General features: G+C 40.9%; 1 non-coding gene across 1 annotated transcript; it reads right to left on the reverse strand.

The window, feature by feature from the left end:
* Positions 1–1,088: 1,088 nt before the first annotated feature.
* Positions 1,089–1,194, reverse strand: LOC118488719. The gene has a single exon (XR_004885263.1). It is a non-coding gene; the product is annotated as a small nucleolar RNA R71 (small nucleolar RNA).
* Between the last annotated feature and the right edge of the window lie 15,769 nt (positions 1,195–16,963).

A 16,963-nucleotide genomic window follows, 5' to 3' on the forward strand; every position in this document is an offset into this window, starting at 1 on the left:
GGGTGAATCCACTTCATCATTCATACCAACATCCACCCAACCTTCACCAAATACCACCATTCCACCAAATACTACCGAACCCACCATACTTCAAAATGTCACATCAACCAACACCACACAGCCCATTACTACACAAGAAGAACCAACCATCACATTTAACCCTTCCACTACTATACCACCATTATCTCATTTCTTTCCGGGTGCGGGTCCGTCATATTCGAGCCATACCATAGCACCAATTTCGTCTATTGTCCATGCTACACCGTTTCGACCATCAAATCAGTCGGGGTTTCAATACTCGACTCTTCCATTTGGGCAATCGTCGGGAATTCAAGGAGATGGGTATGATGAAGGTTATGAGGAGTTTGAAGGTTTTGATGAAGACGGGTACGGTTATGGGGGTGATGGAGAGCAAGGGGAGTACGGTTATATGCAAGGCCAAGTACAAGTGATTCCAAATGTTGGTGGGGTACAACAACAACAACTCATACCTCAACATATTAGGCCAAGGCCACAAGGGCCGCAATTGCAACGTCCGGTTCCTTTGCAACAAGTTCGACCACAACATGTGCAACCGCCATTCCAAAGGCCAATTCAACACCCACCGGTGCCACAACAACAATTTCAACAACCAATTGCACCACAAGGGCCTATGCAAAGACCAATGGGTCAAGTTCGTCCACGGGGTCGATTTGGTGTGCCAAGGAGGCATCTTAGGGAAAATGCAAGGGGAATTGAAGCACATTTTAGACCAGTGATCACTCACAATCCTTCACCGGTGGTCATTCCTCATAACAACCAAGGAAGAACCTTTGAAGTAAGGACAAATTCTTTACAAAGTTTGCCAAAATATAAGGGTCTAGCGACAGAGGAACCTTATTTTCATTTGGAGGCTTATGACTCAATTTGCAACACCCTTGGGAGTCAAGGTTTTTCGGCCGATGATGTGAAGTTGGTCTTATTTCAATTCTCCTTGGAGGATAAGGCAAAGAAGTGGTTCTACACTTTGCCTTCGGCATCTATTTATACTTGGGGGGAAATGCAACAAACATTTTTAGATGAATTTTATACCGCCCAAAAGACCAATGATGCGAGAAAAGGGTTGAGGAGCTTTCAACAACAACAAGGCGAAATGTTCTATGAAGCCTTCGAGCGCTTAAACATGATGATTAAAAATTGTCCACACCATGGGATTGAGCTTTGGGAGTTAATGAACGCCTTTCATAAAGGGTTGTGTGCCGAAGATGCACGAGATTTGATGTCCATTACAAATAGGACATTTGGCACAAACTATGAGCATGAGGATTGGGAATTTTTGGAACAAATGGTGATCACCTCAAAGAGAAAGGCTCAAGCTTCAAGGAGAGCACGACCGGCCGTTACCCGAACACAAGTGCATGCGGTTGATGATGGTAACACACAAACTTCTAACCAAATTTATGATGTTTGTGCATTGTGTAATGAAATAGGTCATGCGGCGGAAAATTGCCAAGGAATGGTGGAAGGGCAATTTGAAGAAGTTCATGCCGTTCAAGGTCAAGGAGGGGGTGGTAGAAATTTCAATATGAATTCTAACACTTATCACCCCAGGTTGAGAAATCACCCGAATTTTCGTTATGGGAACCCCTCGAATCAATCAAACCCGAACTTTCAAGGTAGCCAAGGGAACTATGGTTCGCGCCAACCTTATAATAATCAAAGTGGATATCAAGGTGGGAACAACCAAGGATACCAAAGGCAATATCGAACGGGTCAAGAACAAGGGGGGTCTTCGGGTGGTAATGAAATGATGGAAATGTTGAAGAGCATGCAAGCGGAAATGCAAAAGAGGAACCAAATGGATGATGCGCGCATACAAAAGGATGAGGCTCGAGACAAAGCAATCCAAACTTTGACCACTCAAATGGGTCAACTTGCCACTGAAGTGTCCGAATTGAAGAAGAATAAAGGTCAATTACCAAGCGACACTAAGGTAAATTCATCCCATGGTACGTCAAGAGGTAACAATGTTAATATCCATCATGTAAGTGTTTTGAGAAGTGGGAAAGAGTACAAAACCAATCCTTCACCGGATTTGGTTGATAGGGTGGTTGAGGATATAACGGGTCAAGATAGTGAGGAAGAAAATGAACCACCCATTGTTTCTTCTAAAAAACCCGAAGTTATTAAAGAAAAAGTAAATAAGGGTGAGGGGTCTAGTGAAGTGCCGTTTCCTTCGGCTTTATTAGATCCGGGTAGAAAAAAATTTATTTCAAAACGGGGTCCTCAAAAAGAGGAAATGTGGGAGGTATTCAAACAGGTTAAAATTAATCTTCCTTTACTTGAGGCTATTAAACAAGTTCCCGCTTACGCAAAGTTTTTAAAAGAATTGTGTACCCAAAAGAGGCAACAAAAAGTGCCTAAATTGGTTGATTTAAAGGAGCGGGTAAGCGCGGTTTTAAAAGGAGATCTTCCTCCTAAGTTACAAGATCCGGGAACGCCTTTTATAAATATTCAAGTAGGAAATTTTCAAACTGCAAGGGCGTTATTGGATCTTGGAGCCAGAGTAAGTATCTTACCGGGGGGGTTATACGACCAATATGATTTTGGTCCATTGAAACGGGTTGAGACAACGGTGGTATTAGCCGATTTGTCTCATAAACTTCCTCGGGGGATTGTACGGGATGTGATAGTTAAGGTTGATGAGTTTTATTATCCCGTGGACTTTCTTGTGCTAGACTACTCATCCGCGGACCCAATTCAACAACAAAATATTATTTTGGGTCGGCCGTTTTTTAAACACCACACATGCCGTTATTGATTGTCGATATGGTACAGTCGACATGACATTCGGTAATAGAAAGATGAGATTAGACGTTTTTACTAATGGTACTAATGTTTATGATGAGTGTTTTGTAGCAAACTTCATAGATGAATATGACCCAAAGGAGTTCGAGGAAGAGATTTTGGGTTCTTGTGTTCGTGGTGTGTCTTTGCAGGTGCACGCATGTGCTTTGGAAAAAGAAGAGAAAGAGCAAGAGGCTCTTGCGGTGAAGGAAGGAAATCCACCATGGACCTACCAAATGGATACATTACCGGTAGAAATTGATTCGGGCACAAAACCTTCTTTGGAAAGTCCACCAAGTGTGGAGTTAAAGGAGTTACCAAAGCACCTAAAGTATGCATTCTTGGGGGAGAATGACACTTTACCAGTGATCATTGCTTCCAACTTGGAGGTAGCTCAAGAGGAGGAGTTGATACGGGTGTTGAAGGCTCATAAGGCGGCGATTGGGTGGACGATAGCCGATTTAAAAGGAATTAGTCCATCCATTGTGATGCACAAAATTATTACAAGTCAGGACACAAAGCCGACCCGTGAAACACAAAGAAGGTTAAACCCGAACCTAAGAGAGGTGGTCAAGAAAGAAGTTATCAAGTGGTTGGACGCGGGGATCATTTACCCCATTTCGGATAGCGTGTGGGTAAGTCCGACTCAGGTAGTGCCTAAAAAATCAGGCATTCAGGTAATTAAAGATGAGCAAGGTGAGCAACTCGCCACCCGCCCGGTAACTGGGTGGCGAGTTTGTATCGATTATAGAAAATTAAATGCTGCTACCTCCAAAGACCATTTCCCGTTACCCTTCATTGACCAAATCATTGAAAAACTTTCCGGTCAAAAATACTATTGTTTTTTGGATGGGTATTCAGGATATAATCAAATTGCTATTCACCCGGACGACCAACACAAAACCACGTTTACATGCCCATATGGTACATTTGCTTTTCGGCGAATGCCATTTGGACTATGTAACGCTCCCGCCACGTTCCAAAGATGTATGATGAGTATATTTTCGGACATGGTTGGAGAGTCTCTTGAAGTGTTTATGGATGATTTTTCCATTTTTGGGCCAAGTTTTGACTCTTGTCTTGAGGAGTTAGAAAAAGTTTTGAAAAGGTGTGTGGAGACAAACTTGGTCCTAAGTTGGGAAAAGAGCCATTTTATGGTTCAAGAGGGTATTGTGTTGGGGCATGTGATTTCGGACCGGGGAATGGAGGTAGATAAAGTAAAAATTCGGGTAATTTCATCTCTACCCCCGCCAAAGAATGTTAAGGGGGTGAGATCATTTTTGGGACATGCGGGGTTTTATAGAAGGTTTATTAAAGGCTTTAGTGTAATTACAAAACCTTTATGTAACTTATTGTTAAAAGATGTTCCTTTTGATTTTACTGACGAATGTTTGCAAGCGTTTCATGTGTTGAAGGAACAGTTGGTGAAGGCTCCTATCTTGCAACCACCGGATTGGTCAAAGCCGTTCGAGATTATGTGTGATGCTAGTGACACGACCATTGGAGCGGTTTTGGGTCAAAGAGTTGATAAGAAGCCGGTGGTAATTTACTATGCAAGTAAAACTTTGTCCGAGGCGCAACTGAATTACACCACAACCGAGAAAGAATTATTAGCGGTGGTGTATGCCTTGGACAAGTTTAGAGCTTACATTTGGGGGAGCAAGGTGATTGTGTATTCGGATCATAGCGCGGTCCGATATCTAATGGAAAAGAAGGATGCAAAGCCTCGGTTGATTCGTTGGGTGCTTTTGTTACAAGAATTCGATCTCGAGATCCGGGACAAAAAGGGGTGTGAAAATGTTGTGGCGGATCATTTGTCACGGATCCCATTGGAAGGTGTCGACGACCCGAGTGAGATTAATGAGCGGTTTCCCGATGAACAATTGTTAGCCGTTTCTACTTTCGTTGCACCGTGGTACGCCCATTATGTGAATTATTTGGCTAAGGGTGCAATTCCGAATCATTGGACGAAGAAGAGACGACAACAATTTTTAAATCAAGTTAAGCAATACATTTGGGATGAACCGGATTTGTTCAAGATTGGACCCGATCAAGTGATAAGGAGATGTGTTCCCGAAACTGAAGTTCTAGAGATTTTGACCCATGCTCATTCGTCGGCATGTGGAGGGCATTTTAGTGGGAACAAGACGGGTTATCGGGTGTTATCTAGTGGGTTTTATTGGCCCACGATTTTCAAGGATTCTTGTGAGTATGCCCGGAATTGCATCAATTGTCAAAGAGTGGGAAGTATTTCGAAACGGGATGAAATGCCGTTACAACCGATTTTGGTAGTGGAGGTATTTGACGTTTGGGGGATAGACTTTATGGGTCCGTTTCCTAATTCGAATGGGTTCTTATATATATTGGTTGCGGTAGATTATGTGACAAAGTGGATAGAAGCCATTGCTACAAGGACCAATGATCATTCCGTGGTGTGTAAGTTTGTGCAATCCAACATATTCGCTCGTTTTGGTGTGCCAAGGGTGATAATAAGTGATGGCGGTTCACATTTCAAAAATTTTAATTTTGCAAAATTGCTTAAAAGATATAATGTGAACCATCGTGTGGCGACACCGTACCATCCGCAAACAAGTGGACAAGTTGAAGTGTCCAACCGTCAAATTAAAGAGATCCTCATGAAGACGGTAAGAACGGATCGAAAAGATTGGTCAAGTAAACTTGATGATGCGTTGTGGGCATATCGAACGGCCTATAAAACTCCAATTGGAACCACCCCTTATCGGATGGTGTATGGGAAGGGGTGTCATTTACCAATGGAGTTAGCACATCGAGCACATTGGGCCATTAAAACTGTTAATGCGGATTATGACGAAGCGGGTCGAACAAGGAAGTTGCAATTGAATGAGATCGAGGAGATAAGAGATGAAGCTTATGAATGTGCTTCCGCATACAAAGACAAACTGAAGAAAGTTCATGATGCAAAGATAAGGAAAAAGAACTTCGAAGTGGGTCAAAAGGTGTGGTTGTACAATTCAAGGTTAAAGATGTTTGCAGGAAAACTCAAGAGCAAGTGGATGGGCCCTTATATCATCCGAAGAGTGGGAAAGTTTGGTGATGTTGATATAGAAGACGAACAATCCAATAGGCAACAAACGGTGAATGGGCATCGGCTCAAACCGTATTTGGATGGGAACGACATCAACACCTTGGAGCTTGACAAAGCGGGCTACATCTTACGCCCGGTTGATGAGCAAAAATCATGAGAGGCCCAGGTTTGGTAGTGTACATAGTAGTATTTTGTTTTGTTTGTTTTGTATAATTTGCACAATTGCCATAAGTTCCTCGAAATCCGTGTTCGAAACAAGTGTGGGGATATTCGGGTCACGAATTACTCTAACATTGTGTTGAGGACAACACGGGATTTTTGAGGGGGTAGGGTAATTTTTCCAAGTGTTAAAAAAAACATAAAACATAAAAAAAAGCGAAAAAATTAAAAAATCTAAAAAAATTTGCACTTAAAACCTCAATTTTTAGCATGAATCAGGATTGCCCAGTATCCACCGTAATTTACGGTTTTACCGTAATTTACGGTGGAAAGGAAATGTTGTTGGTTTTTATGGTAAAACTCTACTGAGTTACGGTGACAATTTCATGTTCAGTTTTCACCGTAAATTACGGTCATACCGTAATTTACGGCGAGTTATGAAAATGGGTGAGTTTTACGGTATTTCAGTACTGAGTTACGGTGGAAATTGGCAATTCAGGTCTCACCGTAAATTACGGTGAGACCGTAATTTACGGTGCGGAGAAAATCTGTTTCCGTCGTTTGGGGTCCGGCGCATAAAAAAAATAATATAATAAAATAAAAACACAAAGTCACGTGACTTCACCCCAACCACACAAATTCTTTTCACTTTACATCCATCCATCTTCTTCTTCCCAAGACCCTCTATCCTCCATAACCTTCTTCTTCTACCTTCAATCCTTCATAATTCCTTCAATTTTTGTCCAAATCAAGTGAAATTTTAGTCTAACTTGACTAATTTTTCACAAGCTTGTTGATTTTGACGAGAGATTTAGGAGAAAACACTGTTTTTGGGTCCGAATCCCAAACCCTAGTTCGAGATTTTTGGGGGTTTTTGGAGTTTTTGGTTTCACAAGCACTTGTGCATCTTCAAACAAAGGTATGAAAGCTTATTTGTTATATTTTGATGCTACATTGTGAAAAGTAAGGTGATTTAGGTTACTTGCTCATGCCCACTTGCTTGTTCTTAGATATGGTTATGAAATTGATTATTTGAACATAGATATGGTTGTAGATGTAGGATTTGTGGTTAAAGTAGTGAACTTTTGGGATGTTCTACATTGTAGAGACACCATGCCCAATTTTTGAAAAAATTTTTGATATACTTTTGGTTCATTAACATCTACAACCATGATAACAAGCAAGTGTGGGGATGTTTTGGAAAAGAGGGTTAATTTTGTGTTTGCTTTTGTTGCTTGTCTAATGTGTGTAGGAAATGGCTAAGACAAAGGAACAAGCGGGATCGAGTTCATCATCATCAAAAGGGAAAGGCAAACAAAAAGAACAACCACCGCGAAAAAGGCAATATATGGGTCGTATAAGTGAAAGCGAGAGTGGGAGTGAAGAAGAGACGGAGTTGGATCCGAGTGAAAAGTCGGTGTGGAATTCGGGTCCATTAGATGATCAAGCAGAGGAGTGGCAACCGACACTTTACCATGACTGCATGAATAAGTTGAAGAACAAGGCAGGCGCTTTCATTTGTGAACGAGAGGTTCGGGAAGTGGAGTTCCAACAATTTGGGGTGTTTGATAAGTTTCGGGCGTTAGGATGGGAATCAGCGCTCAAATGCTTCGATAAAGACAAAAGGAACTTATTTATGACCGAGATACAAGAATGGATGGCGACCTTGAAATGTCACAATTTTAACAAGCCGTCACAGATGAAGTTGATTGGTGAGGTGCACGGGGTACCGGTGGAGATGTCATTTGACACGTTAAAGAAGCTCGGGAAGTATGACAGTCTCCCAGCTTGTGAGTACATGGTTCCCACTCTCGATGACCTCTTGCTTAACCCGGAGAAACATGTTCGATGGAATGACATGTTAGCAGCATTATTCTTACCCGGTAAATACAGTGGTATTCTATACCGGAAGAATTTGAAGATAGAAGCTAAACTGTTGCATACAATCTGTCTTCTCAATGTCATTCCACGAAGGGGAGACAAAGAACAGGTGAGGTTTCCGGAGGTACCCGTTCTTTATTCGTTGATGCATGGGGCTCCACGTTTCCCGATACGTTACCTTATCATGCACCACTTATGGATCTGCCGAAATAAGTATGGAAGAGACATCGTCCCTTATTGTCGAATAATTACGGGGTTGATGAAACAACAGAAGGCGATAACATCGGAAGATCGGGGAGCAACAAAAAGGCACCAACCTTTCACGTTGGATAAGTTGGGGAGTGTTTGGACGTATACTCAGACGGAGCGTTATCACAAGTTAAAGTCGCAAGGCCAAAGGTGGAGAGCTCTTAAGGCTAATGCAAGGGATTTGTTACCGGGTGAAGAGGATGAACCCGAGAGTGAAGCTTAGATCCCAAGCGGGGATGAAGATTATGAGGAGCAACCGCAAGGTGGGGTGAACTTGAATGTGGGTCAAGGGGGTCATGGTGGAGGTCACGGTGGTATGTTTTACGACTATGCGCAACAAACTTATGAGCCGGGTTGGGCTTATAATGGTACAATGCAAGAAGTGATAGAAAGTCAACGTCCTCCGGCATCTATTTTTGATACATGGTCGGGGTCGGAGAGGACGTTGTATGATCAAAACACGAGGAATAGTGCAAGTATAGAGCGGTCGTTAAAACATAATTTTGATCGTACTGAGGCTTGGAACCGCACATTGGTGTATTCCCGAGAGGTGGAAACGAATAATAGATATCATGACGATCAGGCGAGGAGGATGCATGCGGATTGGCATGCCGGAAGGCCGGTTGTTGAGGATCCACAACATGTGGACTATGCCTCATTACCGCCTTATGATGGTAGCATTTCATATCCGACTCCACCACTTCACCATTCTCAATGGCTTGACCCGAGGCAGCAAGAGGGAGCACAGCAACAAGCAGGGAGTAGCAGCAGCGCATTCGGATTTGGAGAGTGAAATGACATGATGTCATCCATCTTTGGACCTCCAGGACCGCGCTACTACTAATCAGGTGGTATTCTCTCTTTTGTATAATTTGTACATATTTGTGTTTTTATGTTGATTATGGTTGGGCGGATGGGTGGTGTATGTTTGTTTTGTTTTGTTGGGTTGGTGTTAGTTGGTGGTGTCGTGTATTAAAAAGAAGAAAAGCATAAAAAAAATATAAAATGAAAAGTACAAAAAGAAATTTGGGGTTTGAGTAAAAAAGCTTTTGTTGATGTTGATTGAGTTAGTGATCAAAGCCTTCCAAAGCCATACATTGGGGTCAATGTATCCCAAGTGTGGGGATGGGGGGAATTTTTGGAGTTTTTGAAAAATTTTGAGCCAAGCGAAATGATGTGAAAATTTGAACGCCCTATCTTAACCCCAAGTTGATGCACCGGCAACCCTTGATACCTTTGTCATTCTTGGTGAGAGTTGTAGCCACACTTGTACATAAATAATGATTGTCTTTGATGAGAGTGGCTACGGGTGGGGGCGCATTAGAACTTGTGCTTGAATGCGATTTGAGTCCTTAGTTAGACATGAATGTAGAAAGGATAAGGGCATTTAGGTAGCCTCGTCGTTGGTGTGAGCGAGTGTGGGATTTGGGGGGTTGGACCTCATAAGTATATATATGAGCATGGTAGTGAGAGGGGCGGGGGTTTGGACATTTAGTTGCCCATTTTGTGCCTTAAAAGCTTATCATTTGTTACCCCTAGCTACTTACTTAAAATTTTACCCAAATTTGACCCGGTCTTATAGTGTTAGTGATGGTATTAGTAGTTTTGCTAGCTTGAAGTAGATATGTTTAAAGCTTTATTGTATGGTTGCTTGCTTTATTGAAAAAAAGAAAAAAAAAAATCGAAAGAAAAAAAAAAGGAAAAATAGAAAAGCAATGAAAAAAAAAAGAAAGGTTAATTGTCATGTATATAGTAGTTTGCTTGTTTGTTCGTTTGTTTTTGTTTGTAATAAAAAGACCGGGTCGAATTTTCGCTATTTCATATATATTCCATTTCCTACCTATACACCTAGCCACGTTACAACCTTGAAGTCCCTTTGATTTGCATTCATGTTTGACCCATTTTAGGAGAATGATCGATTTAGGTACAAGCTTATGATTGTGCAACCACCTGTTTGCCTAGTGTGTGTCTAGCTTATCTTTGCTAGTTTTCACTTGTAGCCGAGAGGAGAGATTTAGAGAGGGGTGCATTGCTTGGGTGTTAAAAAGGGGTTAGTAAAAAGATTGCATGTTTGCTTGGGTTAATTTGATCACTTGTTTTGAAATTGAATTGATGAGTTGCTTGGGACAAGCAACGGTTAAGTGTGGGGATGTGACGGGTGGTCCATTGGACAACCCTTAAGCGTGTTAAAAGATGAAATAATCCTTCACTTAATCGAGTAATTATCTTGAATTAGATAACTACTGTGCTTATGTTTCAGGTGCGGTTTGGGAGCTAAAAGACGGATTAAATGCAGCTTTGGAGACTTTGGTGATGAACGGGTCGAGCGTAGAACAAGAGACGAAACAAAAGAAGATATATCAGCCTACCACCGTAAATTACGGTCCTACCGTAATTTACGGTGGACCTGGAAATTCATCTAGAACTCACCGTAACACAGATAGTTTGCACCGTAAAAGAATCAAGTCCACCGTAATTTACGGTGGAGCCGTAAATTACGGTGACGGCTGCGAGAAAACATGTAACTGCCTCATTAAAGTGGTTTGATTGTGTCTTTTCATCACTCTTCATGATTGAACGGTTAGAGAGAAGCTTGGGGGCGATTTTGGCTGTATTTTTGCTTGTTTGTGACAATTCCTATCATTCGGTTTGTGTTTTTGATCCGTATGAACAATATTATCTTTGTTAGGATGTTGATTCGAGCCATGTGTGGCTAAACACTTTATGATTGTCCTAGATTGAAGGTTTGTTTGAGACAATTTGTATTTGATTTCCTAATTTCTAGAATAGCACTCCTAATCTTTATGGTTGGTTTGTTATGGTGTGTGATTGCTTGTTAGTAACTTGTTAATTCTTATGATTTTCTAGTTTGAAACCATACGTTCTTGGTGCCGTTGGCAATCGAGATATCATGGGTAGAATTAGGATTGGGTAAGGGTTGATTGATCATCGGGTAACAACCTCACGTTCTAGGAATCTGAGTACTTAGTTCCCTTTCATCACTGCAAGTAATCACACATGAGCTATGTCTATGTAGTTCTTTCTAGTGGAATGATAATATGAATGTCGATGCAAACCGGAAATCTAGGATGGTCATTTGTCTCTAATTTGTTTACAACCAAATCTTTTCTCTTTCAATTTAATTAGTTTAATTTAGTTCTAAAAAGCAATTCACTTAATCAATCTTTGAATTTATTTTTATTGTCATTAGTTTAATTTTAATCAAGTTAGATAATCTTTGAAATAACACAGATTCCACAAACTCCCTGTGTTCGATACCCACTTGCCACTATCTATATAGTTGTTATTGGGATTAAATTTGCGTGACCACGACATCACGTCAGCCCCAAACCATACACGGTGTGCAAATGGATACAAAGTGTGCGGCCCGAGCTAAACCCGTCACCCATCTATAATTCCCTTAGGCTCATCACTCAGTTATTTTACAACCTCTAAATTCTAAACAAATCAATTCCTTCTTTATTACTTAGTAACTATTACCAAACATCCTGTTTAAATATAATTATCCGATGCAACTTCATTTTAATTTTTGTTTCTCATACATCCCTAGTCGCATAGCAGCTTATTTACATTACCATGGTGAACTTTCCTTTCTACAATTTCTATATAAGCACTTGCCATCTCACATCATCAATCCATTACTAGACTTTGATAACCAACATGATACCCATGCACATATTCAAATTCTACCAGCTTAGCATGCCAATTTTATATCAAGATTTCACACTAACATTAGTCTAGTTCTTTCACAAACATAAGCATTCTGCCCAAACATTCTTAACACATGTAATCGATGGTATTTACACATATAATCATAACTAATTAACCATCACGTAAGGGTATTATTCATGTTATTAACAGAAACAACAAATAACTCGTTACTAAAGATTTGGTGCACTAACCGAAATCAAGGGTACCTGTGTGAGGGGGAGGGGGTCTACGATCGCACCAACAGGGAGAGAGAGTATGCCATTTGGGTTGACTAACGCACCAGCTGTTTTTATGGACCTAATGAACAGAGTTTGCAAGCCGTACTTGGATAAGTTCGTGATTGTGTTTATCGACGACATTTTGATTTATTCAAAGACGAAGAATGAACACGAACAACATCTAAGAGCTATTCTGGAGTTGCTGAAGAAGGAACAATTGTATGCCAAATTCTCGAAGTGCGAGTTTTGGCTGCGTGAAGTCCAATTCCTTGGACATGTGGTTAATGGGGACGGAATTCATGTGGACCCCACCAAGATTGAGGCGATAAAGAATTGGGAGACCCCAAAGACGCCAACTGAGATTCGACAATTCTTGGGTTTAGCTGGCTACTATCGAAGATTCATCGAGGATTTTTCAAAAATCGCTCAACCACTGACACTCCTCACGCAAAAAGATAAGAAGTTTGATTGGGGAATCAAACAGGAAGAAGCGTTTCAGCTGTTGAAAGACAAGCTCTGCAATGCGCCAATCTTAGCACTACCAGAGGGTACAGAAGATTTCGTGGTATATTGTGACGCCTCGCATCAAGGATTGGGTTGCGTGTTGATGCAACGCCAGAAATGTCACACCCTCAAATTACCACCTAGGGAGTGTCCCTGTTAGGCGTGTGACGACTAGCAATGAGCCACCAATTACATTGAATCACAGGTTTAAAAATGAAGTTCAATTGTTTAATAATACTGAAATCCCAATCATAAGTTATCCAAAACCATAAGTTCAGCGGAAGCGTAAAGATTCCATAAAATAGATACTAAACGATCATAATAAATAAGTGTTTGATAAGTAAGTCCTCAGCATGACCATGACCACTCTTGCTCTCCAGCCAACAAGCTCCTATTCCAATCACCTAACGACCTGCGAGCATGTAACAAGTGTATCAGACAAAGCTGGCGAGTTCACAGTTTTAGAAAGCGTTTGTTACCAGTTGTACGAAAAACAGTTCAATAACCAATGCAAGTAATATTGTTAATATCTCAATTCCGAACAAGACGGCTCCTGAAATACATGACTGCCCTTCCCACGTACTCCTATCTAGTACTGGGCCACGACTGGGTCATTAGTTCACATCCGTCCTATCTAGGAGCGGTGTGAGGGTGCCAAACCTAAGTAGCGCTACCAACTAATACCCGTTACCCTCCAGGTAGCATATTAAGGGACTTACAAAGATGATAGGTGAGAATATTAACCAATATACCCGTTTTTACCCAAAAGACTTATCCCTCCACGGGATACCCACTGACTGTCCCCAACCACTGGGACGCATGCTCGAATGTAGTGAACTCACCTTAGAGTGCTCGGTAGATTATGTTACTTGTTTATCAAAGGATTAAATACGTCCTATCACGATTTACCAGTAACAATCAATTTAGTATTCACGTCTGACCACGTATTTCGTAACAAGTTGCATTCACAGAATATATACACATAATGTCATGCAACAAACAATAGTTGATCATGTAACGCACTTAACCATATCATGCACCGTAACCATTACATACGCTAGACATTTCGATCACATGGAAATTACATCATTCAAGACCCAATTCAGCATACATATTATAACCGTTTGTTAATGTGAGCTTATATAACTATTCGGCTCAAGCATTGCTGGCCCGCATCCCATTCGACAGAACCGGATCTCCGGCCCAGATTTAATATACGGCCCCAAACCATACACGGTGTGCAAATGGATACAAAGTGTGCGGCCCGAGCTAAACCCGTAACCCATCTATAATTCCCTCAGGCTCATCACTCAGTTATTTTACAACCTCTAAATTCTAAACAAATCAATTCCTTCTTTATTACTTAGTAACTATTACCAAACATCCTGTTTAAATATAATTATCCGATGCAACTTCATTTTAATTTTTGTTTCTCATACATCCCTAGTCGCATAGTAGCTTATTTACATTACCATGGTGAACTTTCCTTTCTACAATTTCTATATAAGCACTTGCCATCTCACATCATCAATCCATTACTAGACTTTGATAACCAATATGATACCCATGCACATATTCAAATTCTACCAGCTTAGCATGCCAATTTTATATCAAGATTTCACACTAACATTAGTCTAGTTCTTTCACAAACATAAGCATTCTGCCCAAACATTCTTAACACATGTAATCGATGGTTTACACATATAATCATAACTAATTAACCATCACGTAAGGGTATTATTCATGTTATTAACAGAAACAACAAATAACTCATTACTAAAGATTTGGTGCACTAACCGAAATCAAGGGTACAAGATTGAAAGGTCTCCTGTGTGAGGGGGAGGGGGTCTACGATCGCATCAACAGGGAGAGAGAGTATTGCCTTAGGTTTTTATTATGAGATATAATCTAATCAATAATCAAATGTTGCCAGTTCACAAAAATCATGCTCGTACCAATCATTGCTACATATGCAGCCCACTACCCAACATAATAAAAAGGATGCTGTCCAACCAAAACATGCGGCCCAATTATACCAGCCCAACCTGTCAATTAATTACTAGTAACCCATTTAACTTCTCAGCCCACAAACATGTTTATGTGACTCGAATAGCATGCTGTTCATTACCAATCCCTATTCCTTTTAAGGCATATTATCACACATTACGAGCATCAAGCCATCAAACAGAAATCAATACTAACATGGTTCGATTACAATCAGCACATATCATGAATCATTACCACATACAATTCTTTAGTATTACTTAACCTTCTTTCTAAAGTACCCATGTTATCAAACCTTCTACGATTATCATGTACAAAACTAAACCACAACAGTCATGTAACGATACCCTAATCAACCAAATCAAATAATCATCGCACTTTCTCATCACAGTTCATGCACATGGTCAGGTTCTTATTATCGTGACTTCTGGCCTAAAGAAACCCTGATTCATTTATAAACTTCAATCATCACAACTTCAGCACATATATATATGCAATCAGTCCAAACAACAATTAATCAATACAACAAATCAATCATTATCGCGCAACCATGAGATCGACAAGTGAGAATTACTAACCAAGGATCAGCTTAATCGAGATACAAGCACAAATGGGAGGGGGAGAAATCTTGCTACTGCCGACGCACAAGGGTTACCAGGATAGGGTTTTGTTCTAGTTTTGCATTCTTATTTACGTACATGCTGATATATTGGACAAAAGGAGTTTGGGCCGATTGTAATAGTTAGACACTGTGGGCCGATAATTTGCGATATTCAAAACAATAGATTTGGGCCAGTTATGTTTGCTAACTAAAACAATAGTTTGGGTTTTAGTGGTAGTTCAAGTATGGCCGAAGTGTGTAGCGAGGTGGGAATTCAAATGCATGTGTGTGTATAGTAAAACGCTTAACGGACCTAGCCATACTCTTAACTATACTCAACTAGATTCACACTCGACAACTTAATCAAGGCAACCAGTTATAATAAAAGTTTGATACGACAAGAGCGTGGAAGAAGGAAAATTATGAGAGGTTATAAGCACAAGGTCGAATGACACAAACCTTGGAAGTTCGGGTTGTCACAAGAAAGTTATAGCTTACGCTTCGCGCCAATTGAAGGTACATGAAAAGAACTATACCACGCATGACTTGGAACTAGGCGCAGTGATATTTGCATTGAAGATCTGGAGACATTACCTATATGGTACGAAATGTACGATCTTCACGGATCACAAAAGTCTGCAGCACATATTCGACCAGAAAGAGCTGAATATGAGACAAAGACGTTGGGTCGAATTGTTGAACGATTACGACTGCGAGATCAAGTACCATCCAGGGAAGGCGAATGTGGTCGCCGATGCCCTAAGTGGTAAAGAGAGGATCAAGCCCATAAGGATTAGGGCTTTGGAAATGATTATCCAAACAGGTCTTTCTTTGCGCATTCGTACCGCGCAGAAAGAGGCGCTGAAAGAACGAAACATTGAAGAAGAGTATCTCCGTGGGATGGAGAAGCAGTTAATACCAAACGAGGAAGGGACGTTATGTTTTATGGAAAGATTTGGGTTCCTCTGTTTGGTGGATTGAGAAAAGTTATTTTTGATGAGGCACACAAATCACGGTACTCTATCCATCCAGGAGCGGATAAGATGTACCAAGATCTTAAAGATTACTATTGGTGGCCTAGGATGAAAGGCGACGTTGTTGTTTATGTGAGCAAGTGTTTAACGTGCGCTAAGGTGAAAGCTGAATACCAGAAGCCTTCAGGACTTCTGCAACTACCTGAGATTCCCAAGTGGAAATGGGAACAAATTTCAATGGATTTTATAACGAAGTTGCCAAGAACGCCAAGAGGTCATGACACTATTTGGGTAATAGTGGACTGATTAACAAAGTCTGCGCACTTCTTACCTATCAGGGAGAAAGACAACACGAGCAAATTGGCTGAAATTTACATGAGAGAAATCGTTAAACGCCATGGAGTGCCTCTCTCGATTATATCTGATAGAGACGGAAGGTTCGTATCAAGGATTTGGCAATCCTTCCAAGAAGCTTTTGGCTCACAATTGAATCTGAGCACTGCATTTCACCCACATACCTATAGACAAAGCGAACAGACGATACAGACATTGGAGGATATGCTGAGAGCATGTATTATGGATTTGGGTGGTAGCTGGGATAAGCATTTACCATTGGTCGAGTTTTCATACAACAACAGCTACCATACCAGTATTGGTGTCGCGCCATTTGAAGCTCTATATGGCCGCAGGTGCAGATTACCGCTTTGTTGGTCTGATGCAGGCGATAAACAATTGGTTGGTCTTGATG

Source organism: Helianthus annuus, chromosome 16 (genome assembly GCF_002127325.2).
Source record: "Helianthus annuus cultivar XRQ/B chromosome 16, HanXRQr2.0-SUNRISE, whole genome shotgun sequence".
Lineage (NCBI taxonomy): Eukaryota > Viridiplantae > Streptophyta > Magnoliopsida > Asterales > Asteraceae > Helianthus > Helianthus annuus.